Consider the following 24,831-nt stretch of genomic DNA (forward strand, 5'->3'; position numbering starts at 1 on the left):
TCACAGCTTTTTCTATTTAGTCCATGGATTATAAAATATCATTAGGGAGTCTGCCATTTTTATGTAACTATAATCTGTGTTATTTCTTTGAATTGGTTTCATCACTCTTAGATAACATTTGCAAAGCTTTTATTTTGCATGTTTTGAATGAGAAGTGTTCAATGTGACTTTCCATTTTCATTGACTAAAGGATTTTGCTCTTACTTAAGTGCAGCTTCATTTGGCACTAACACAAAACATTTCATTTGTTGGTTCATTTTATTTTAAATGCGGGACATTTTCCTGCTCATGTTACAAAACAACTTTTAGGAAAGCTACCAACAATAGCAGATTCCACAGATAATCACTGCTCAGCTCACAGATACTAATTTTGTTGCTCTTCAGGCTACTCATTTAAACGCATTAGGTTTGCCTAACAACTACTGATGCAGCAGTTTATCCTGCTGCAGTGACTCACCAACAAGGGAATTCTCATTCATGATGCACATGCAGGTGACGCTTTTAAGCACTCAGCAGCATGTCCTCTAATCGCTGTCTTACTCATGTCCAACTGTGATATGCGGTTGGGTCTGCTCGCCATGCTGTGTAGAAATGTTCAGTTGATGAAGGCACTGCTCTCATTAACCCATTTTGAGCTAGGCTGGGATCCACCTGCCTCATATATCTGATCTTTTGTGATTTATGTGTGTTCATTTTATTTTTGCCCAAGGTAGAATGCTGTTGTGGGATGGATTTATATGGGGACCACCTACTGATGTACAATTTGGTCCACCTTTTTTCAGGAATTAGTCCTAATGTGTAACTCATCCATGCCTCACCTGTTTTTTTGCTTTAAATCCAGCATATGTTTTTACAATGTTTGTCTTACTTTCACTTCAGATCATTACCTAAAAATTCTCGTACAGCGTCATTATTTTTTTCAGCTCCCTCAAGTGACAGGAAATTACCTAACGTGATGAAAAAAGTTGTTGGCTCAGAAAGCATTATGTTATGATATCATGTTTGGTTTGCAAAATAACACATTCCAGACGGAACCAGAGGAGAAGAGGTGAGGAATATTTGATTATAACGAAATACAAAAACCTACACCATGGCACAAGAAGAACATCATCCAGGGCATGAACCAGAAATACAACAAAGACGACAGACGATGAACAGAAAGAAGTCAAGGTCTTGACTACTGAGGTAACAAAAGAAGATGACAAAGAAACTAAATGAGTTAATCAGAGGCAATGAGTTGCAGCTGAGGTAGGGCAGATAAGCTGAGGGGAGGAGACTAAGTCGTTTATTTTAAAGACCAGCTAAACACGTATCTTTTTCAATATGCTTTTGTTTCATTTGGTCTTGTGTGTTTTTACCTTCTGTTTTAAGCCCTTTGTGGTTTTTATCTTGCAAGGTGCTATAAAAAATAAAATTCTTCTTACTTACTTACTTACTAATAAACATGAGTGGAGCAGGATACCAGAAAATAATCTGGAAACCTATGCACAAAGGGAATAACTAATAAATTGAACAAGTAATAAACACTGAATATAACAAGAAAAGTATGGAGTGAGGATTGTCTTAAAAAGATTTTAATAAATATAAAAGGATATATATACATATACATACATTTATAAATATCCAAGTACAAAATACAAATATAAATATGTGACATACAAATAAATAAACAAAATACAAATATAAAAATGTGACATACAAATAAATAAACAAATTTATATAAATAAACGTGTCTTTGTAAATATATTTCCGAGATTTGAAAATAAATATGCTTGACTTTGTATGTGGAATCTGCATTTGTGAATCTCCTTTTTGCATTTGTGAATCTCCTTTTTGCATTTGTGAATCTCCATTTTCCTTTTATGTGGATGACGTAATTTTGCACAAAATTTCAGGATCGGATATATTTGGATTCAAAAACAAATAGTAATCGGATTGTACCGTTTATATGGGCATAAAAACAATCTGATCATGGCGTGCATTTATATTTGCACCCGGCCTTATTCAGAATAGAACCACTCTGACATGCGCAGTTATCACCCCCCCCCCCCCCCCAAAAAACAAACAAACAAAACAAAAACAAAACTGAAGAAGTTAACTGAGCAACAAAAAATAGCACATAAAGCAGTACTGTAGAAGTTTGTTTGTCTTCCGAGTGCCCAGGCAGCACTTGCACCTGGTTTTAATTACGGTTGTAATGTTACGGAATTAATAATCATGTTAAGCTCTTTTAATGTTTCCAATAGAAAGTTTGTATCTGGAGCAGAAACATTTTTGCCACCTGACATATTTCTGCCACTCAAAGCGTACATATGTCCCGTTAACGTGGGCCGCACATGCATACTCTGGTCAGTTTGCCACATTCAGAATAACTTGAGGCTGAAAAGCGTTTACATGCATGCCAGTTGGCACAAACCACCCCTCTGATTTGGATTACAATGTCATTCCAGTTGAGCTTAATCTGATCACAACATTCAAATTGGCTTGTTTACATGGCACATTTCTATTCTGAACGGTCCTTTATTTCAATTAAGTTTGTCTATGTAACCGTAGCTTCTCAGTCTGTTTTGTGCATATCCATCACTGTATGGTTTGGCTCATCAACAAAATAAGGCAGGTCCAAACTACAACAGACCAATGACCACTGTAGAGAGGATTATAAGGGATGACCATCCCTCCATCCAGGACTGGTCTGGGAGAATTCATATAGATAGCATGCGTTTTGCACCAATCCAAGTATGTCTTCCTCTTGTAAGAACACTGTATATATATATACATATTTCCCTTTTTATTTATTTACACTTAAATTTTCTTTATTGGGAGCAAATCGTATCCAAGATCCAGAGGAAACATAGACGTTGCAGTTTTGGCTCCTAAAACGTTGAAATAGCTGTGGCTGGAGATCAGGAAGACTCCCTCTCTTGCTTTTAAAACTCTTAAAAACACACTTTTAACCCAGAGGGAGTTGTCGACTGTGTCTTATTTGTCTTATTTATGTCGACTGTGTCTTTTACCCTTTTTATATTCCTGTAGTATTTTAAATTTTCTATAACTCTCATGTATTAGCTTATTGTTGTTTTAGTGTTTGTTCCTGCTCCATCTCTTACATTTTTGTGCAGCACTTATGTGCAGATATTATGATGTTGTTTTTTTAAGTACTTTAGAAATAAAGTTGTATGGTAGTGGTATGGAAAAGTTCCTTGTTTGTTTGCATAGACTTGGTGATTAAAGCTGATTCTGAGGTTATTTCTTCACTGAGTGGCTTTTCAGCTTTTGTATGACTTATTTCACTGCAGATAATGAAACTCTCTTACCAGCTTCAGCCAGCATCTTAGCAGAGCTCTTTGCTTTTGTTCTGTTGCGGACATAAAACCCTACATTTGAGGTTCTGGGGTTGTGTGACATAAGGACACGTATTTTTAACCAAAACAAGTCCATCTCTGGCACACAGAAACTGTGTCCTTTGTAAATGGTTTGATAAATGGACATGCCCATGTTGTTTATGTTTCCATTTAATTGTTCAAATAAGACACATTCAGGTAACTGGAAAGTGTAGCCAAAGACAAACCAGACTTGTATATCTCTACTTCATTTCTTTGGATTTCCCACAATGTCACACAAGAAAGTAGCATGATCCAAGCATTGCCTTGAAATACATCCAAGGCTGTCCCTCCATTTAATTTAAACGTAGTAAATTAACCATCAAATGCTTAAAATGCCATGTATTTCTCATATTGGTAATCCTAGCAAATATAAAACAGGAAACATTTATACATTGTATATTGATATCATATTTCAATTATATGCATACCACATTTATGTGTCTCTATATCAAGTAAAATCCCAATAAAATTAATCCAACTTTATAGTTGTAACTTGACTATGTTGAAAAGCTACAAACCAAGTGATACTTTTGCAAGGCACTTAAAATATGATGTGGGTATTTTAAATCATAGCTGCTGTCACAGCTTTGATGTACCTTCTGTAGTTTAAGTTAAAAGTGCTTGGCTAAGCAAGTCTGACACAAAATGAATTTAAATAAGAAAAAACATAAATAACCCGAAAACCTGGATACTGACACTATCACAAGCCTTCCTATTTTTTCACACAAGTGACTCAACACTCTGATTTCATCAAAACAAGACAAGCGAGTGTATTCTGGGCCTGAATTGGCTCACAGAGTGTTGCCAGACAAATTTGTCAGTGCGCAGGAATCTGCACATGCTCATGCAACCAAATCCAGGGGAAAAGAAAATCACAGCAAGACTGATGCCTGGCCTCGCTCAGCCTCTATTGATCTTCTCCCTAGATGAGGGCAAGGTGAAGGACGCAGTCATCAAATGGATATGAGGAAGACGGCTGAAAGAGGTGGAGGAAAATGACAGATGGGGGCAAAGTGTTGCAGGAGGTGAAGCAAGTGGAGATTGTGCAAAAGGTGAGAGGGAGATGTCTAAGTGCATATGCAGAGGGACAAAAGTTATCTTAAAAAAAAAAAAAAAATCACTACAATCCCAGATGAAATTTGACAGGAAAGTGATGTGGTTATACCTCTATGTTCACCACCGGTTTAAGTGGAAAAACTTTGTTAAAATCCACACAGGCAGTGTTGCACTCGCTGATCCACTGGAACATTTACACCAACAAAAGTGGACTTTACTGATGGTAAAGGCTCATCTCTATGCTCCAGTGTGTCAGGGCATCAATGAAAATACATCACAGGAAGGAAGCAGTCAACTTCAGCCTCCACGCTGGCAATAAATCTAAGTGCGAGGGGTCCTTGTAGGATATGTGAAAAAATCTTGTTCTCACAGATGAGAAAGGTACGTGATGCAAAACGACACTCCATCTATAAGCGGCTTCTGTCAGTACAGAAATGGAAGAAATAGGATCACAGGAGAAGGGAGCAGGCGTGTTGTTAGACTGTTTTCTGAATAGTCCTAGATTTGATGAAAGAAGACATTCAGCACATGTATGTTAAAAAGGTGCATTCATCCTCAAAATGACATTAAATTTCACATTTTAATTTAAAAGCGATCAGATTGTTTCTGTTGTATTCCATGTAAACACTGGCCACTCCACGTAACATATGAATGAGTCACACGTGGCAAAGCTGACTGGCAATTTGTTGATTCTGGCTTCTAACTGCATCATGATGTGAAAAATATCTGGTTCTTTATGTCAGTAAAAACTCAAACCAAACCATTTAATCCTCAGCTAAACACATTAAAAGGTTCGTCAGATCTCCACATTGCGTCTCATTGCTGCACCCAGTCCTGTTCTCTACATATAAACCAAGAAAATTTAACACATCTACTGGTGCCACTAAGACATAGTAGGAAATGCAATTGTAAGCTTGCCTCTTCTCTTCCATGTTTCCTGTGCTGATACTAAAGATACAGCCCTGGATTGTTTAAAGGTGCAGTATTGAAAAGAAATCAATCATAGGAATTGATCACAAGTGTGCCATTTTTTTTATTTTTCTGAATAAAACATGTAACATGCATTGTTATATAAAGTAAATAATAAAACAAGAATGCAGTTTTACTTAATGTAATACATGCATACCAATTTATGTATACCGTATTTGTATTGTTGATTATTGTTAGCGTGTACTCAGGGGCAGGCTGCCTAAAGGCTCCCACATATTTTGGCGTACTGTCTGCATACTGTGAGCTGCGCAGACTCCACGCTGATTCTCCAAAGACGCTTTACCCTTCATAGTCGAGCGTACTAATACCTACATTTCTTGTGGCAAATTCCTACAATTCCCACACTTTCTGCCAGTGGGACGAAGCAGAAGGGATGATAAAATGTGTGATTAGCTAGCTGAGCACCTAGAGCCGTTTCTTTTCCCACCTGTCAGTGACAACAGAAAGGAACTGAGATGCCGCGTCCTTGCGACCGCCTGCTTGGAGCAGCTCAGTGTATCAAGCTCGGTGTCACATATAAAACAGGTTGATATAAAGACTTCATGCCTCTGAGAAGTTTATAGTGTGACGCATACCTGTAAGCGCTTAGTCCGCCTCGAGTATGTGCGGACCTCCACAGAGTAAACTACACCCAAATATGGGAGCCTTTGAATGCACTTCTAGTTTTGACATTACAGTCAGGCAGTCTTGTAGACAGCTCAGGGGTCTGATCTGGTAGAGTGTACCATAATGCTCCAAATATCCATTGAGCGGAGCGGTTTCGTTGCATACCAAAGTCGTACTTACACATTGTAACAAATTTTTGAGTGCATTGTTCCATATAAAATCAGTCAGTAAGCACAACTTTAATCATATATAAAGGCGCACAAGATTATAAGGTGCACCATGAATTTTTGAGAAGATTTAAGCATTTTAAGTGCAGCTTATTGTCCGGTAACTATTGTACAGTTCTTTATAACTAAAATATTAATACATGACAAAAGATGACAGTCCTAGAAAGGTCCGCGATGAGGCTATGTTATGTTTTTAATCCGCAAGTTAACACGTTTTTCTCCACCAAAATGTTTAATAGTAAAATCTGCACTATTGGCTCACATGGTCAGTGGAGAACAACACACTGTAAATGTTTATTATTATTATTATTATTATTATTATTATTATTATTATTATTATTATTAGTAGTAGTAGTAGTAGTAGTAGTAGTAGTAGTGGTAGAAGAAGTATTGGAAGGGCCAAATAAAAATTGTTCCTTAATATTTGAAATGAATGCCAAAACAACACAGGTTTATGAAAGAAGGAACATATTTAGAGGATCAATTTCAATCACATTTTTGGAGCACTCTAAGGATAATTAGAACAAATAAATGTATTTTTAGGATCTTAACATCTAAGATTTAAGAACTTTATGCCCCTTTCCTTTTTTGAAATGAAGGAAATTACAACCATGGAGACAATGGAGTGAAACATTTTGATTAGAGCGTTGAATTTAAAAAGGTAATTTTTGTATTTGATGGGAAAAAAGCACATTTATTAAACCCACTGTAAACATAGTTTATCTGAGCTTGAAAGCAACTTTTGTCAGACAGTATGAGCAGAAATTAAAATTAGTTTTTACAAAAAGTGTCTAAAATAGTGTCTTAATGTGTTTTAGCTAAATATTTTTTTATCATTACTAAACCCTGTCTGCCTTCATCCGCCACTTGAACTACGAACAAAAAATTTAAAGCAATTAAAAATTATTGTAAACCATTTCTATTTAATAATATACATTCAATCAAATCCAGCCAAAGCAGAGAACAGGTACCACATGTCCTATATCTTTTTAATCTAAAATGATACATGAAAGGGGCTTCTCTGTTATGAAAATGTAATTATATTGAGCTTGGTCTAAAGCCCCCAAAGTTTTCAAGACCCTAAAAATGCTCATGGAAGGAAGAAAAGAAGACGAGGAGTGGATATGAGAAGAAAAACAGATGAGCAGTAGTCTTGACAGTGGATATTCTGTAAAGCTGTGACTCTTGGAAAACACAGTTGGGCTTAACAAGGGGATTTAAAAAATTATGGCGAGTTGTAAATTTGAGAAACAGGCATTTAGAAAAATTTAATTTGAAGAAATTAAGAAATGCAGGAGAAATAACTCCTTTTATTCCAGGTATGACAAGGTAGAGATGGTGCTTGGAAAACGTGTGCAATTAATTTATTTTAACCCTGAGCTCTGCAGGCAATCGAACACTTTCCTGACGTCTTCACATCGTACCTGATCGATGTAGTTACGATAGTGTTTTAAGCTACTTTCTAGCTGTTTCCACTAGCTGTTTTTCTTGATTTAAAGGAAGTCAGTGTTTCAGCTAATTTGCAGTTTCCTGGAAACTTATTCCAGATTTGTGGAGCAGAAGAACTAAATGCTGCTTCTCCGTGTTTGGTTCTGGTTCTGGGTATGCAGAGTAGACCAGAACAAGAAGATCTGAGTGGTCTGGAAGGTTGATACATCGATGTCTTTAATGTATTTTGGTGCTAAGCTGTTCACTGATTTATAGACAAATAGGAGTATTTTAAAGTCTATTCTCTGAGCTACAGGGAGCCAGCGTAAGGACTTTAGATCTGGTGTGATGTGCTCTATTTTCCTGGTTTTAGTAAGAATACAGCGTTCTGGATCAGCTGCTAGTTGTCTGACTGATTTTCTGGGCAGACCTGTGAAGACACTGTTACAGTATGTAAAGTGATGCAACAAGGATTTTACTGGAAATAATTGTGTTTGTCTATTCAGGCATGTCTAAAGTGCGTCCTGGACTGAAAAGGTATGCCCCCCACCCCCAATAGCATCTTAGGAAAGATTTTGCCCACCAGCACGGGTGGCTGGTGCACTTGGTACTCCTTGTCTTTAATTCAGGGCAGAATTATTACATACAAGTTAAAATGTTACAGTTAAAAATGTTTGGTGAAACAAAAAGCATTTGTCTTTTATGAACCACATTTTTTACATTCTGTTTAATTTTAGAGTACATAGGACCACGTCTATCTAAAGATTTTTATTCAAATGCAGAATTTGGGCACCAAAATCTGCTTTGAAATAAATTATTAAAATTGGCTAAATAAAGCAACTGTTTTCAAAAGCAATAATGACCCAAATACTGTTCTTATATTGCTAGACTTAATAGAATTTTTTTTTTCCAATGGAGCCCAAAATTATTTTGAAACTGGATGACAATCTTTTTATAACGCAAAGGTTCTTCAGATATACAATGATTGACGCATCCCTATCCAACAGAAAATCTGACTAATTGGTTTATTTAATTAAACTTTGGTTGTATGTGAGATCTTTTTTGAAATATTTACTTTATGCACAACATTTTACAGGCTTTTGTGCCAACATGCAAATAACCGCTCTTCCGAACATGTCGAAATATTATGCCTTTTTCAGTACTGCACAAGTTCTTCCAAAATATATTGTTGTTTTACTCCAAATGCGAATCATGTGTTGACATAATGTATTTTGGAATTAGATTTTCAGCGAGTTTCTCTATCAAAAGATTTCATGGTTTGCTTGCTCTGACGTATGTGTTGCATTAGTCAGCATTCAGAAAATCATCAGATGGAAAGCAGTTACTGTAATTCACATATTGTGTTGACATTGATCAATGCAACTCAGGCACACAGTGTCCTCGCACATGTTGATGGAGTGAAACGTTCTGCACTGTGTATCGCTGACATCATTAGTCCAACTGAACATTCGATTTTCAGCTTACGTCAAAATGATTGCGTTTCTGATGAACCAAACATTAGCAACCTGTTTATATGTTACACAAGTGACCTACTTCATATAGTAATTATTGCAACCAACTATGTAATAACAAGGCACAGGCACTAGTGCAAGTGTCTATCTTCCTCTGCTCATTAATACTTTTTTATATTTTCTCTTATTTTTGAAGTCTGACAGTTTAAATAGCTTTTGCATTATTTGTGTCTGAAAACAACATAGTTACTTAAAAATCTTCTTTGTTTACTTTTTACAGCTTGACAATCTAAATTCGGTCCCTCTGTGGAAACCTTTGCTTGTGTTATGTCAACTAAAAACAACAAGACTCTTTTCATTGGCATATACAATATATCTATCTATCTATCTATCTATCTATCTATCTATCTATCTATCTATCTATCTATCTATCTATCTATCTATCTATCTATCTATCTATCTATCTATCTATCTATCTATCTATCTATCTATCTATCTATCTATCTATCTATCTATCTATCTATCTATCTATATATATATATATATATATATATATATATATATATATATATAATACAATATATGCCAATTCAATGGTATATATTGTATTCACATGGAAATAAGTTAATATGTAGACATGAAAAAAAATATAAGGTCCTATGACTTTTATTAACTGTTTCTTACAACAAAAATGAAGGAAATATAACATAACAGCAAACTTAAGGATATTTTATGTTAAACTGTATGTAATTGAATGAATCACCTCATTGGACATAATAGCTGTTCATAAATTAAACTTTGTTCAGAAACACTCAGATGAATTTGTTTTTGTGAACCTACCAGGAGAAAGATGGTGGGAAGCCGATTTTCCGATTTGGAACTGTTTCACAGCAGTCATGTCACAGAGCTCCCTGGGCATACTGTGATTTGTAATTTGTAATTACAAGGATTGATTAAAATGACCCTACTGGGTAACGATTTATAAAAAACAGAAATCCAATTACTAACCTGTTGATGCCTTTAACTGTCACATTGCAAATCTGCAATAAATATCTAGGAGGAGAAGACACAACCATTTATTCCTGAGGTGAGAGGTGAAAAAAACATGATTCATTTCTATGCATCTCCAAAATCATCATTGACTTCTTTGTATGCACTCAAAATAAATGCTGATATTTTAGTATAAATAGGATTTTATCTTCTGCTGCTGTAAAACCTCTGCAATACCCTTTTTAAGTAAGAAGAGACAGAATAAAATTATTCTCTGGACAAGCCATAACAGAACTAAAGCAATGGCAACCAACAAATCTGCTTCTCACCAAATCTCAAAATGTCGCTTCCTTTGACTTTTTATCACATCCAGCAATTCTTCCACTCAGCTTGCCCCACAGCTTCAACAGCCTCTCAATTTGTTGCTCGGCTTACTTGCCCCAAGTTATTTAATGGACCCTATTTCCTCTGTGTGTATAACTAATACACCTACATCAAAATTAACATATCAGCATTGAAGACTAAATTATTTCTGAAGCGTATACCGCACAGATTAAATTTAGCCAAGATGTGTGTTTTCTCACCTGACGCTATCTATCTTAGCATCGAGCTGTAATTAGATTATCACTCAACTGATGGGCTTCCATTGGAAATACAGTTTCTAGCTTTTACTTAAACACAAGTTGCATTTAGATGCAGCACGAAAGAATGACCAACAGAAAAATCCAACCTCATAAACCTTGATTTGCGAAACAAATGATTGCTTTTGAAAAACAATCATTAAGATATCCACATGAGGTGATATTGGTAAAGCTGTTTGATTTATTTGACGATTATTAAATACACAACAAATAAAAGGCTTTCATTGCGCTCAGTTTGGTGTTTACCTTGGACAAACAGGGACAAAGTGAAGCCAGAAAAAAGAAAGGAATAGAGACAGACATACTGTATTAGTTTTAATAGAATAGAGGAATATGTTGAAGAGCTGGTCATGCCTTCAGGACGATATGAGTGGTAAACGTTAACAATGAGGAAAAAACATGAAATAAGAATTGATTTGAACTCTTTTCCAAAGTCATGTTTTCAGCAACAGACTGGAAAGGAAAATCTAGTCGAAGTCCCACACTGAAAGATTTCTTTAGCACCGTTGTGAGACAGATCCATAACACACTGATTGTACATTGTTTAGCAACGATATCCCTAACCGTTGAACTTTTTAAAATTGTGTTACAACACTGAGTTCAATTTACTTTATCAGGAATTCATGTGATGGACGAACGCGGTTCTTTATTTAGGTGACTTCTGGAGGCAGTAGGCTGCTGTGGAGTTTACTGTAGAGATACAGAGTAAGAGGTGGGGGAAACATGTATCCTTTTCTTTCCACTTAAGAACTTTGCACTACTTTGCGTTTTACCTTTTAAACAATCCTATTCAAATATATTAAAGTTTGTTTTATAATGTGATAAGCTCAAGGGAGTTGAAGGTTTTTGCCACTGCACTTACTAAATATTTCTGTATTTAAAACTGTTTAAAGGGTCACGTTTGGAAATGTCAATCTCCTTTTTACATGATTGTATCAAAAGATTATCTAAAGCTTTCTAGGGAATATTCAGTAAAATATTTTACATTTACGTCAGGAAACAGGGGGCTAAGTCATTGAAACGATTATGAATCGCCATAATGCGAGAAGAAAATTCTCTGGCTAAAAGGTCACTGCTTGGAGATAAAACTTTAAAGCAAGATTGCATTTGAAGCAAAGAAAAGAAGGCACAATCGTGATCAAGAAAATATAATCTGATCTCTTTAGAAGCATAGAAGAATCAGGGATTGAACCACATTTTTCTTTGCCAAGCTTTAGGTTCTGATCCGAGTATGCAACTTATTCAGGACATCATCCCTGCTTCACAGCTGGCTTCCAAAACAATCTATCTTCAAACATCTATCATTCTCCCATGCCTTTTCATGCTATTCTGCACAAACAAGTGAAAGGAATGGGGGAGGTAACACATTAGAAAGGGAGATTAAGAAGATGTTATCTACATCTGTGCATAGCCCTATCCAAACTATTAATCAAAGTTTCATTTTCTCCTTCATCATGAGGACTGCTAAGTCCTTTAGGATATGAGAGAATTACTACGCCCTTACCTCTGTAAGCTCTTCATTTCTGCAGATTTAAAACGGCATTGTGTCAAAGCTCACAACGGACCGGCAGTCTCACGTTGTTCTAAAAGCATTAGTCTCCTAATCTCTTCGCTTTTTTTGTGTGTGGTAACAGGAGTGTTGAAACGAAGCTACAACTGCTCAAAGTTGAAATGGTGAATAAATCAAATCTGCTCAAGCAGCTTATACATGTGGCAAGATTAGGGCCAACGCCACATCGGCACAAGTCCACTTTTGCTTGTTAATCAAAAGGCATGTGAGAATTGTGTTTTATTGATATTGTACATAATTTCTTCTGAAGAGCCCAAACAACTCTTAGTGTTTAATGATTCCTGGGTAGTCGGTGCTGTCGGTGCAATGATAAACAGGTGCTGCTTCCATTCTCTTCCCACTTTTAAACAGAACAAATCCAGAGAGCCTGTTTTCAGTTTAATTATTAAACCCATCTTAGCTGGAGTGAATCTATAAACCTGCTGTGTTATTTCTACAATGCACCGCTTTTGTTAATGATGTTTGCACCATTCTGTGTGCTGAGCCGATAATTGCCAATAGCAATAGTGCTGGTTGGGAGCACCTTGAAAGTGATTGTTTTAGTTACAAAGTGTGATATGACTCTGTTTACATGTCAGCTCCACAGACAAGGACAATTACTTCTATTGTCCGGGTCCATATGGGGCAGTTAGTCGGCCAATTACAAACGAGCGCTGGTGTCCTAGATCTTGAAGGATAATAGAGACAGTAATTATGATGTGTTCATTTTAATGTGATTTTATTTACAAGCATGGTAGCAGTAAAGCCTTGCAACCCCCCCCCCCCCCCCCCCCCCCTGAACTGCGGGTTTTGCAACTCAATTAGCTTTGACATTGTATTCAGGTAAGATTGAATGAATAACTATGCAAATTAATGGTTTTACATTGATCATAGTAATTTAAATAAAAATTGAAACCTTATTTTTGTCTTTATTGATTGTCTAATATTCTTTACATTTATTTGACAACTTCCATCAACGTTCTTCAGTTAAAAATTATAATAATAATCCAACACAGAGTCAAGTGTCTTTTCATTTACCTTTTCCCGCCCTTGCTTATGCTTCCTATTAACCTCTTTATAGAGACTGTTATTGATTTGAAACTCTCTTTATCACTGCACTTCACTCTGGACAGTAAGTCTTTAACAATCCTTTTATAATGCATGTCTTCTTCTCTGTCCTTTTCGTGTCCTTTAGATCTTTTTAGTTTTATTACTCAGTCTTTTTACTCAAGACATCTTTCTCTTCTCACTTCCATCCTTTTTCTTCCGTCTCTCTTCCTCTGACACTTTAGGTCATCGTCGGCCTTTATAACCATGTGGCTTAAATGCTGTTTAACCTTATCTTTACCCGTTTTATGGGTTCTTTATGAATGATGACATAAAACCCTCAGCACTTTCCTACAGCCACTTCTACAAAGCAGCTCAGTTTTTCTTTCCGTCTGCCTCTGCTTCTATTCCTCTGAAAGGTGCACGTGGTACACAGTAAATCATGTAGCATTCCCACTTCTCAATACACAGGTACGTACATTACAGCTGAGTTGCTGACAAATAGAGACGGGGATGGCCGATCACATGGTTCAGCCAGCCCACGTCCCGTGTGCCCCCTCTCGGAGGACACTGACGTCATGTGCAGAATCAGTGCTGGTGCAATGACTGTGTCAATGTCACCTTATGTTCTGCTTAGTTGTTAGCATCATGTGCTACTGCTTTCCCCACTGCAGGCCCCATCACCCAGAGTGTGGCAAGGTGGAGGCAGTAGAAAGGGTGGCAACTCATCCTAAACTGCCACTGCTGGGGCTAACGATGTGTATCTCAAACGGGCACGAGTGTGAGTCTATTTGCGTGCGTCTGTTCACATGTTGAGTGCTTGTGCACCATTGCAACTGTGGGAGTCATTTTTAATGTGTTTCCATTTAGTCTGGCAGTACAGACATTGTCCATTAACCCCCTAATATAAATCTCATCTATTTTAACCCTTTTGGTAAAGGTAAGCACACAAGAATAATTTTAATGCTGACCAAATGTTGTGTTTTAGCATGCACCTCTTGTTCTATTTTATGAATGCCATCTGTACATGATGTCAGATACATATCATGTACATCTGTGTGCTGTACATGATATGAGAATGCTTGTTCAAAGAACGAGATAAATCACCATAATTACACAGAGAACACACAGCTCTACACAACAATGTCAGCAGGTGGCCTATTCAAGCATTTGGTAGTATGGGTAGAAATGAATGGATGTCTCGTAATTTCCTTCAGTTGAATTAAAAACAAAACCAAAGTAATCATTTTAGGACCAAGGGAGAAGCCATCAAGAATCGGCACACAGCTTCAGTTATTAAGCTAGAAACCACTGAACAGACCCAAATTTGTGCTTTCGAGCCCAGACCTGAGCCTTCAGAGGCACATGAAGACAATTACAAAGTCGACCTTCTACCAACTGAAGAACATTTCCAGAATTAAAAGACTGATGTTCAAGCAGGATGTTGAAGACTCATCAACATTTTATTTTATATATTTAGTCAAAATAATTACTGCTACAATATCTTCTCAGCTCTGCCAAAAAAGTCAATTAGACAGTTGGACCTGATCCAGAATACGGCTACCTGCGTCCTCATTAAGACTAAGAAAGTAGACCCAGTTTTGAAGTCCTTACACTGGTTCCATGTACCTCAGAGAATAGAGCGTAAAATCCTTATTTTAGTTTATCAACCACTGAAGGGCTTAGCATAAAAATGTATAAAAGATGTGTGGCCGTTGTATCAACCTTCCAGGCTACTCATGTCTTTTAGGTCAAATCTACTTTGTATACCCAAAATCAGAACCAAACATAAAGAAGCAGCATTCAGTTCTTATGCACCACTAATCTGGAACAAACTCCCAGAAAACTGCAAAAAAATTGAATCTCTGAGTCCTTTCAAAGCCCCAGTGTGTGATATTTTCACACTGATGCACCATGTAGTGGTGCACTAAATGAATTGCAAACAACCTCACCATTAGGTGCATAATAACTATTACAGAAGTCGTGGAGTGTAATAAACGTGACAATGTAAGCATGTCCTCAATGTATTTGGTACCAAGCTACTGCTACTAGGTAATAGCTATGGTCATCGGACTTCCTGTTTGCGGTAAGGCGTATTGCGTCACTTCCTGTTGTTGCTGTGTGAACGACGGAGCTTTGCTCCAGGCTCTCTCGCTTTTTATCTTTAAACCTCTTTGCTGTAACATCTGTTTCCAAACATAAGCACTTTTAAAACATTGTCTGTGGCTGCTCATCACGTTTGGGAACTCCTCGTGTTTCACACGGTTTGTTCTTTGGCGTGATAATAGGGCGTTAGCCTAGCTTTAGCCTAGCGTTAGCCTAGCGCTAGCCAAGCCTTAGCCTCATAATGGCTTCTCCGGCTCTGACTAAGTCTCCTATCTGCTGCTCTCTGTGTCAGATGTTCAGTTATTCCTCTGCCTCCTTTAGTGATGATGGTACATGTAATAAATGTAGTGTTTTTGTAGCTTTGGAGGCGAGGGTGTCAGAATTGGAGACCCGGCTCCGTGCTGTTGAAAAACCAGCTGATAGCCGCTCTTTTGCTAGCGCGGAGCCGCATAGAGTAACTTCACGTAGCGAACCTAAAGCAGTAGCACCCGAGCAGCCTGGTAACCAGGCTGGCTGGGTGACAGTTCGTAGGAAGCATAGCTCTAGATTACAGACCCCAGATCACCACCAACCCATCTGCGTTTCTAATAAATTTTCCCCTCTGAGCGACAATCTCGCCGAGGAGCCGACCTTAATTATTGGCAGCTCCATAATAAGAAATGTGGCACTAAAGAAACCAGGGACCATAGTTAAATGCCTACCAGGGGCCAGAACAGGCGACATAGAATCCTACCTAAAACTACTGGCTAAGGATAAGCGTAAATACCGCAAAATTGTTATTCACGCTGGCGGTAATGACACCCGGTCACGCCGATCAGAGGTCACCAAAGTTGGTGTTGCTTCGGTTTGTGAGTTTGCTAAAACTATGTCGGACTCTGTAATTTTCTCTGGTCCCCTGCCTGATCTGACCAGTGATGACATGTTTAGCCGCATGTCATCATTCAACCGCTGGTTGTCTAGGTGGTGTCCAGAAAACGACGTGGGCTACATTGATAACTGGAGAACTTTCTGGGGAAAACCTGGTCTGATCCGGAGAGACGGCATCCATCCTACTTTGGATGGTGCAGCTCTTCTTTCTAGGAATCTGGCCGGATTTATTAGTTCTCCTAAATGCTGACAACCCAGGGTCCAGACCAGGAAGCAGAGCCGTAGTTTAACACACCTCTCTGCAGCTTCTGTACTGTTACCCACCCATTATCCTATTGAGACGGTGTCTTTCCCACGGCCAAAACTTAACAGATCAAAAACTGATCTAAAAGGAACAAATCATAAAAACCTAATAAAAATCAATATGGTTCACCTTGAACCTAAAAATAAAATAATAAAATGTGGTCTATTAAATATAAGGTCTCTCCCTCCAAAGACTTTGTTAGTTAATGAATTGATTTCTGATAATCAGATTGATTTGTTTTGTCTCACAGAAACCTGGCTACAAGAGGACTACGTTAGTATAAATGAGTCAACCCCCTCCAGTTATTCAAATTTCCACATTCCCAGATCTGTGGGAAGAGGAGGAGGAGTGGCAACTATCTTTCAGTCTGATTTATTAATTAGTCCCAGGCCAACTAATAATTACAGTTCTTTTGAACATTTAACCCTCAGTTTCCCTCATCCAAACTGCAAAGCAATAAAACCTCTTCTGTTTGTTGTTTTGTATCGTCCACCAGGCCCTTACACTCAGTTTTTGGATGAGTTGTCAGATTTCTTATCTGATTTGGTGTTAAATACTGATAAGGTTATTATAGTGGGTGATTTTAACATCCATGTTGACACTGAATGTGATAACCTTAGTGTAGCCTTTAAAACTATCCTAGATTCAATTGGTTTTGCTCAAAATGTGCATGAACCGACGCACTCTCGGCTCCATACTTTAGACCTTGTTCTGACATATGGCATTGATTGTGAAGAATTAACAGTATTCTCTCACAACCCTGTCCTGTCTGATCATTTTTTAATAACATTTGAGTTTAATCTAACTGAATTCTCCACCCCCAAAAGAGGGTTCCATTATAGTAGATTTTTATCGGATAATGCTGTATCAAAACTTAAAGAGTCTGTCCCCTTCTTAATATCCTCAGTATTGCAGAAATGCCCTGTAGATGGCAGCATTGCTGTTTCTTCCCATTCACAAATCGATACCTTTGCTAACAATGTGACTTCCTCATTGCGTTCTGCATTAGACAATGTAGCTCCCTTGAAAAAGAAGGTGATTATTCACAGGAAGCTGGCTCCTTGGTTTAATTCAGAGCTGCGTTCCTTGAAGCACAATGTTAGGAAATTGGAGAGAAAATGGCGCTCTACACACCAAGAGGAATCCTACTTAATCTGGAGGGACAGACTATTGTTGTATAACAAGACCCTCCGCAGAGTTAGAGTAGCATATTTTTCATCATTAATTGAAGAGAATAAAAATAATCCTAGATTTCTCTTTAGTACAGTTGCCAAACTTACCCAGAGCCACAGCTCTGTTGATCCATCCATTCCCTTAGCTCTTAGTAGTAATGATTTTATGGGATTCTTCATAAATAAAATTGATGCCATTAAAAATAAAATAATTGGCATCCTCCCAAACATGATTACCTCGTCCTCAGTAAGTGAGGCAGCATTGGAGGAATCTTTAGAATCTGCGCAGTGTTTGAACTGTTTAGAAGCAGTAGAGCTTTCTGAGCTATCTAAAATTTTAGCTTTATCTAAACCTTCTACCTGTATGTTAGACCCAATCCCAACCAAGTTGTTTAAGGAGATATTCCCTTTGATCAGTGGCACTATTTTAGACATGATTAATCTATCCTTAGTAAATGGATATGTACCACAGGTTTTGAAAGTAGCTGTTATTAAACCTTTACTTAAGAAACCTTCTCTTGATCAAGATGAGTTAGTAAATTACAGACCTATATCTAATCTTCTTTTCTTATCTAAAATTCTTGAGAAAGTAGTTGCTAATCAACTTTGTGAACATTTACAAAGTAATGACCTACTTGAGGAGTTTCAGTCAGGCTTCAGAGCTCATCATAGCACTGAAACAGCTCTGGTGAAGGTCACTAATGATATTCTCATTGCCTCAGATAATGGACATGTGTCTATACTTGTCCTGTTAGATCTCAGTGCTGCGTTTGATACAGTTGATCACAATATTCTCCTACAAAGACTTGAACATACTGTAGGGATTAAGGGGAAAGCATTAGGCTGGTTTAAATCTTATCTGTCAGACAGATTCCAATTTGTTCATGTTAATAATAAATCTTCCTCAAACTCTAGGGTCACCTGTGGAGTACCACAGGGTTCAGTCCTTGGACCAATTCTCTTTACTATATATATGCTTCCCATTGGCAAAATTATCAGACAGCATGGGATTAATTTCCACTGTTATGCTGATGATACTCAGCTATATTTATCCATAAATCCTGATGAATCCAATCAATTACTTCGACTGCAGTCATGTCTTGATGACATCAAAAGCTGGATGACTTTAAATTTCCTGCATCTAAATTCTGACAAGACCGAAGTTTTAATCTTTGGGCCAGAGTCCTCAAAAAATAAACTTCTTAACCAATCACTTAATCTGGGTGGCATTAACCTGGCCTCTGGTAATAAAGTAAAAAATCTTGGTGTTATTTTTGACCAAGACATGTCATTTAAATCCCATATTAAACAGGTTTCCAGAGTTTCCTTTTTTCACCTCCGGAATATCGCCAAAATTAGAAACATTCTGTCCAGGAGTGATGCTGAAAAACTGGTCCATGCATTTGTTACTTCAAGGCTGGACTATTGTAATTCTTTACTATCAGGAAGTCCACAAAATGCAGTTCAAAGCCTTCAGCTGATCCAAAATGCTGCAGCAAGAGTTCTGATGAAAATCAACAAGAGGGATCATATTTCTCCAATTTTAGCTTCCCTTCATTGGCTTCCTGTTAAATCAAGAATAGAATTTAAAATTCTTCTTCTAACGTATAAAGCCCTTAATAATCAAGCTCCATCATATATCAGAGCTCTGATTACCCCGTATGTTCCTAACAGAGCACTTCGCTCTCAGACTGCAGGTCTGCTGGTGGTTCCTAGAGTCTCTAAAAGTAGAATGGGAGGCAGATCCTTTAGCTATCAGGCTCCTCTCCTGTGGAACCAACTCCCAGTTTTGGTCCGTGAGGCAGACACCCTGTCTACTTTTAAGACTAGGCTTAAAACTTTTCTTTTTGACAAAAATTATAACTAGTGACTCATGTTACTCTCAGCTACCTTTATAGTTTTACTGCTATAGGCTTAGGTTACTGGAGTATATCAGGATCTAATTTTCTCACTATATTGAGTTCTACTGTTCTTCAATTATGCATTATGTGTTGTCATTTCTGCTTTAACTTTCTGTTCTCTCTCTTTTCTCTTCATAGTAGGTACACCTGGTCTGGCGTTCTGTTAACTTTGACATCATCCAGAGAAGACGACTCACCTGCTACTACCATCTAATGTAGAACAGATTACTAGATCAATGTGTGCTTCTGTGCTTTTTTGTTTCTCTTGTTGTGTCTCTGTTCTGTCTTCTGTAACCCCAGTCGGTCGAGGCAGATGACCGTTCATACTGAGCCCGGTTCTGCCGGAGGTTTTTTTTCCCGTTAATGGGTGGTTTTTCTTCCCACTGTCGCTTCATGCTTGCTCAGTATGAGGGATTGCAGCAAAGCCATGTACAATGCAGATGACTCTTCCTGTGGCTCTACGGTTCCCCAGGAGTGAATGCTGCTTGTCGGGACTTTGATGCAATCAACTGGTTTCCTTATATAGGACATTTTTGACCAATCTGTATAATCTGACCCAATCTGTATAATATGATTGAACTTGACTTTGTAAAGTGCCTTGAGATGACATGTTTCATGATTTGGCGCTATATAAATAAAATTGAATTGAATTGAATTGAATCCTGTGAAATGGTTTTTGCCGCTGTTGCAAAGTATGCTTGTTTTTTTCTAAAGTCGCTTGTAAATTCTGTGAATCATGTTTTTTTGGGCTTGTTTCTGAACTTGCAGTTGCTTATTTGGGCTCTATTATAAGCGTCCATAAACACTACTATATAGACCCCGTTTCTGCTGTTGCACTACTGTCAGTAAACGGGCTAGCTGATATACCTCCACTTACACATATACTCCGGGAGAGAGAGACAAAGGAGCCTTCTTTCCCGGGAGGGAGTTGTATTGAATAAAAGGCTGGTTCAAACGGCAAGATTTTTAGCCCAACTATCTCCCAGTCCCAAGAGGCACTGATTATCGGCATGTCTATTAAAATAATCTTAAGAGAATATCCTGTCATGTGTGGTGTGTTAAGAGTGATCGCGTCCACTTAGTGGAACGTCGGGACCGCTCCAACCTCAAATCGGGGATATTCAACATGTTGGATTGTCCCTGATATCCTACTGTAAGTGGTGTCCTCCAAAGACAAACAAATAGGCAGCCTATTGAATGAGACGTGTAGCCAGTAAGAAAGCGATGTGAGGGATTCACCAAAAGAAAAAGAAAAAAAAACTAGCTTCCATTTCAAAGTGCAGCATTCTTTTTATTATGTTTTTTCTCTGTTAAAATAAGTCCACAAACTATTGCAATTTTTCTTCCTGATCGTCTATGATTATTTACTCTGAACTCATGTTTGATCTTGAGAGGATTCACAAGATTTCCCGTCTGATATCTGAATGATCTTAAGCAAAATCTGTTCATATGTGGAGAGATGCCATCTGACCGGACACAACACACTGTATGAACAAATCTGTTTTAGATAGGATTTTTTATAGTTACATGTGGTGTCTCTCAGGCTTTGAAAATCGGCTAACTATTTTAAAATTCTGCCGTGTGAACCAGCCTTAACTTACCTGTCTGGCAGAAAGTCTGCAACCTCCGCATCCGTTTTGAAATCCCGCTATCTCATGAATTGTCTCCACTCCACGTGGTAATTATAGCTGCGCCAATATAGACTCTCATGTTATCACGGTTATTACTTATTTTTCTTTCCTTGGTTACTTTCTCTTCCCTCTTCCTGGGAAAGAGTATGGATAGTCCTCCATTTCAACAGAAAACAGCAAATAGAATGATCTACGGTCATCTTTGCCTGTTTATACTCCTTCTCCACTGACAGCACATCTTCATATAGAAGACAGACAGTGGCCAAACTTGTTAGCCATATGCATTTTACCTTTTACCTTCTGAAGTCAGAAATAGCGACGAAACGTGGCGCCTCCCAGAGGGTGCACCAACACCTATGTATTTATAAACTACTAATTTAAGTTATGAAAACACTTTTATTTTTGATTAGACTTTGCCACAATAGGTATTTATAAAAGCAATTCTTGATTTTTGCTCATTAAACGCCAAATTAGTTACACACTGTCCCTTTAAATAAAGGCCAAAATCCCATTTGTTTAGAGTTGCTTTTGAATGTTCAATTTAAACTATTAACTAAAACATCATTCTTTTCAGTCTGTAGCCCAACTTTTTTTCCCTTTCTTAATTACTTGAATGTACTCTTTCTGTTTTCTTTTATGTTTTCTTCATGTAAAGCACTTTAAATGGTCTTTTTGCAGAAATGTGCTACACAAGTAAACCCTTGCTTACAAAAGTCAAACTGACACAGGACATTTTTTTGTTCTGTAAATCCCTGGTGTATAGGATCCATTTGAGAAAAATTGTGGATAAATGGTAGGAGAAATAAGCAGTGCTTTAGTATTCACCTTTTTGGTCCCTTTGTGTTTGATCATTGGACTGCTTTTATTAGAAATTACCATAACAACTTTTTGAAAGAAAAATAATAAAATGATGTGTTTATACTGAAGTATTTCTCATTTTTCTCTTTTTTACTTTTAACACAGCAAGATTGAAATTATTTTGGAAAGTGTGTGACCTAAATGCACTTTACTAGCAAGGGCACATCTCTTGTCAAAAAGGAACCAATTTCTTTATTTCCATGTGTTTATAAGTATTTCCTGTCGCTCATATGTTTGCCGCATGAGCACAGCCAAGAGAGGCAGAAAGAAGCAGAGCCTGTACAAACACTATAGTGTTGTGGAAATACCAACTAGCTGCCGCAAAAACCCTTTGAGCAACTGTCAAAATTATCTTTCTTAGTCAGTCCTCATAGCGTTGCAGGGTGGTATGAACAGCCTGTGGGTTGGACTCTCAGTTTACTCTGCTTGGAACCTCGACAAATCATCTCATCACTAAGTTGCCACATTGTCACAGAATTGATGCTGATAAATAAGTACACCAACAGCCACAAAAAAATCTGGCAACATGCATTAGCTTCTTCCTCCCTGTGTCTTTTTTATGGACTGTCACATGAACTTGCCAGGATAAGACTCATATAGTACACAGCGAGAATGACAGAAGGCATGTATTATTATTTACTCCAGTTTTTGCCTTTAAATCCCATCAATTCTTGTTGATATTCCCGAAGACTGAGGAATTCAAAAGGCGCATTTTTTTCTACTTTTCTCTTTCTTTTTCCTTTTTACCTAATGTCAATGAAGAATAAGAAAAATAGATGTTAATGTTCTGCAGCAGCCTAAGCCTATAGCAGCATAACTACAGAGGTAGCTCAGGGTAACCTAAGCCACTCTAACTATAAACTTTGGCTAAAAAAAAAAAGTTTTAAGCCTAGGCTTAAAAGTAGACAGGGTGTCTGCCTCACAGACCAAAACTGGTAGTTGGTTCCACAGGAAAGGAGCCTGATAACTAAAGGATCTGCCTCCCATTCTACTTTTAGAGACTCTAGGAACCACCAGCAGACCTGCAGTCTGAGAGTGAAGTGCTCTGTTAGGAACATACGGGGTAATCAGAGCTCTGATACATGATAAGCTAAGTAACTGATGCCAACAGCTTTAGTCCTGGTAATAAATGACACATTACAGTTGAAAGTGCTTGGTCATAACGACAAAAAAACTCTTCACCACCATCATAATTAACAGTGGAGTGTAAAAGTTGAAATACTGTAATGCTACCAGAGGTGTAGCACAACATCATATCCATGGTAGTCAGAAGGCTACCAGCCAATGGAAAGGCTTTGCTATGAACTTTAAAGGAATCTCAAAGAAAATACCCATATGCATTAAGTCTAAATACAAGAGGGCTTGTGTATGTCACTAGCATTGCTTGGGTGAGCGGCTTAGTTTGAACAGGCCATACTTAATTCAGTCTTCTTCTGTGTTTAAAAAAAAATGTAATATCAAAATTGCTAACTGAGGTCTGTAGAGTCTGAATCTGTTTCCAGTGCATATACTTATTGCATGATCTCTAAATGGAGTGAACTTATTTGGACATCCTGTACTCACTGCTTTGTAGATCATTTCTATTCCTTTATTTTCTTTGTTTGTTGCCCTTTATAGAATGACAACCTTTGAACTTTAGATATTTTAAAGGCTCACATATTTAAAAATTATTTCATTTGGCTAACGTATCAGCAGATTAATTTGTTAAAATTATAATCTTTTGACAGCCTTTATTTATAGTCTCTTTAATTAACCTACAGGCTACCACTAATTATGTTCACGAATGAGGGGAAGATGGAGCGGGAGATCGACAGGCGGATTGGTGCAGCGTCTGCTGTGAAGCGGGCGCTGTACCGATCCGTTGTGGTGAAGAGAGAGCTGAGCCAAAAGGCGAAGCTCTCGATTTACCGGTCGATCTACGTTCCTACCCTCATCTATGGTCACGAGCTTTGGGTCGTGACCGAAAGAACGAGATCCCGGATACAAGCGGCTGAAATGAGTTTTCTCCGTAGTGTGTCTGGGCTCTCCCTTAGAGATAGGGTGAGGAGCTCAGTCATCCGGGGAGGACTCAGAGTAGAGCCGCTGCTCCTCCACGTCGAGAGGAGCCAGTTGAGGTGGCTCGGGCATCTGGTCAGGATGCCTCCTGGACGCCTCCCTGGAGAGGTGTTCCGGGCACGTCCCACCGGGAGGAGACCCAGGGGAAGACCCAGGACACGCTGGAGGGACTATGTCTCCCGGCTGGCCTGGGAACGCCTTGGGATTCCTCCTGAGGAGCTGGCCCAAGTGGCTGGGGAGAGGGACGTCTGGGCCTCCCTACTGAAGCTGCTACCCCCGCGACCCGACCCCGGATAAGCGGAAGACAACGGACGGACGGACGGACGGGCTACCACTAATTATAGCAATATTATCATCATTAAATTGCCATTATATTAATTTGCTTCTATTAAGCTCAGTTCAGATAATCACTCCATAAAAGAAAAAAAGCTTATTTTTTATGGCCCTGCAACCAGTGAAATAATGATCACGGTGTTTCTAAAACTCTGGAAATTACACAAGAGGCTTGCTTACCGAGCCAGATTATTGTCTGGTCACAACTAACAATT

The sequence above is a fragment of the Fundulus heteroclitus genome, chromosome 4 (assembly GCF_011125445.2).
Source record: "Fundulus heteroclitus isolate FHET01 chromosome 4, MU-UCD_Fhet_4.1, whole genome shotgun sequence".
NCBI classification, from domain to species: Eukaryota; Metazoa; Chordata; class Actinopteri; order Cyprinodontiformes; family Fundulidae; genus Fundulus; species Fundulus heteroclitus.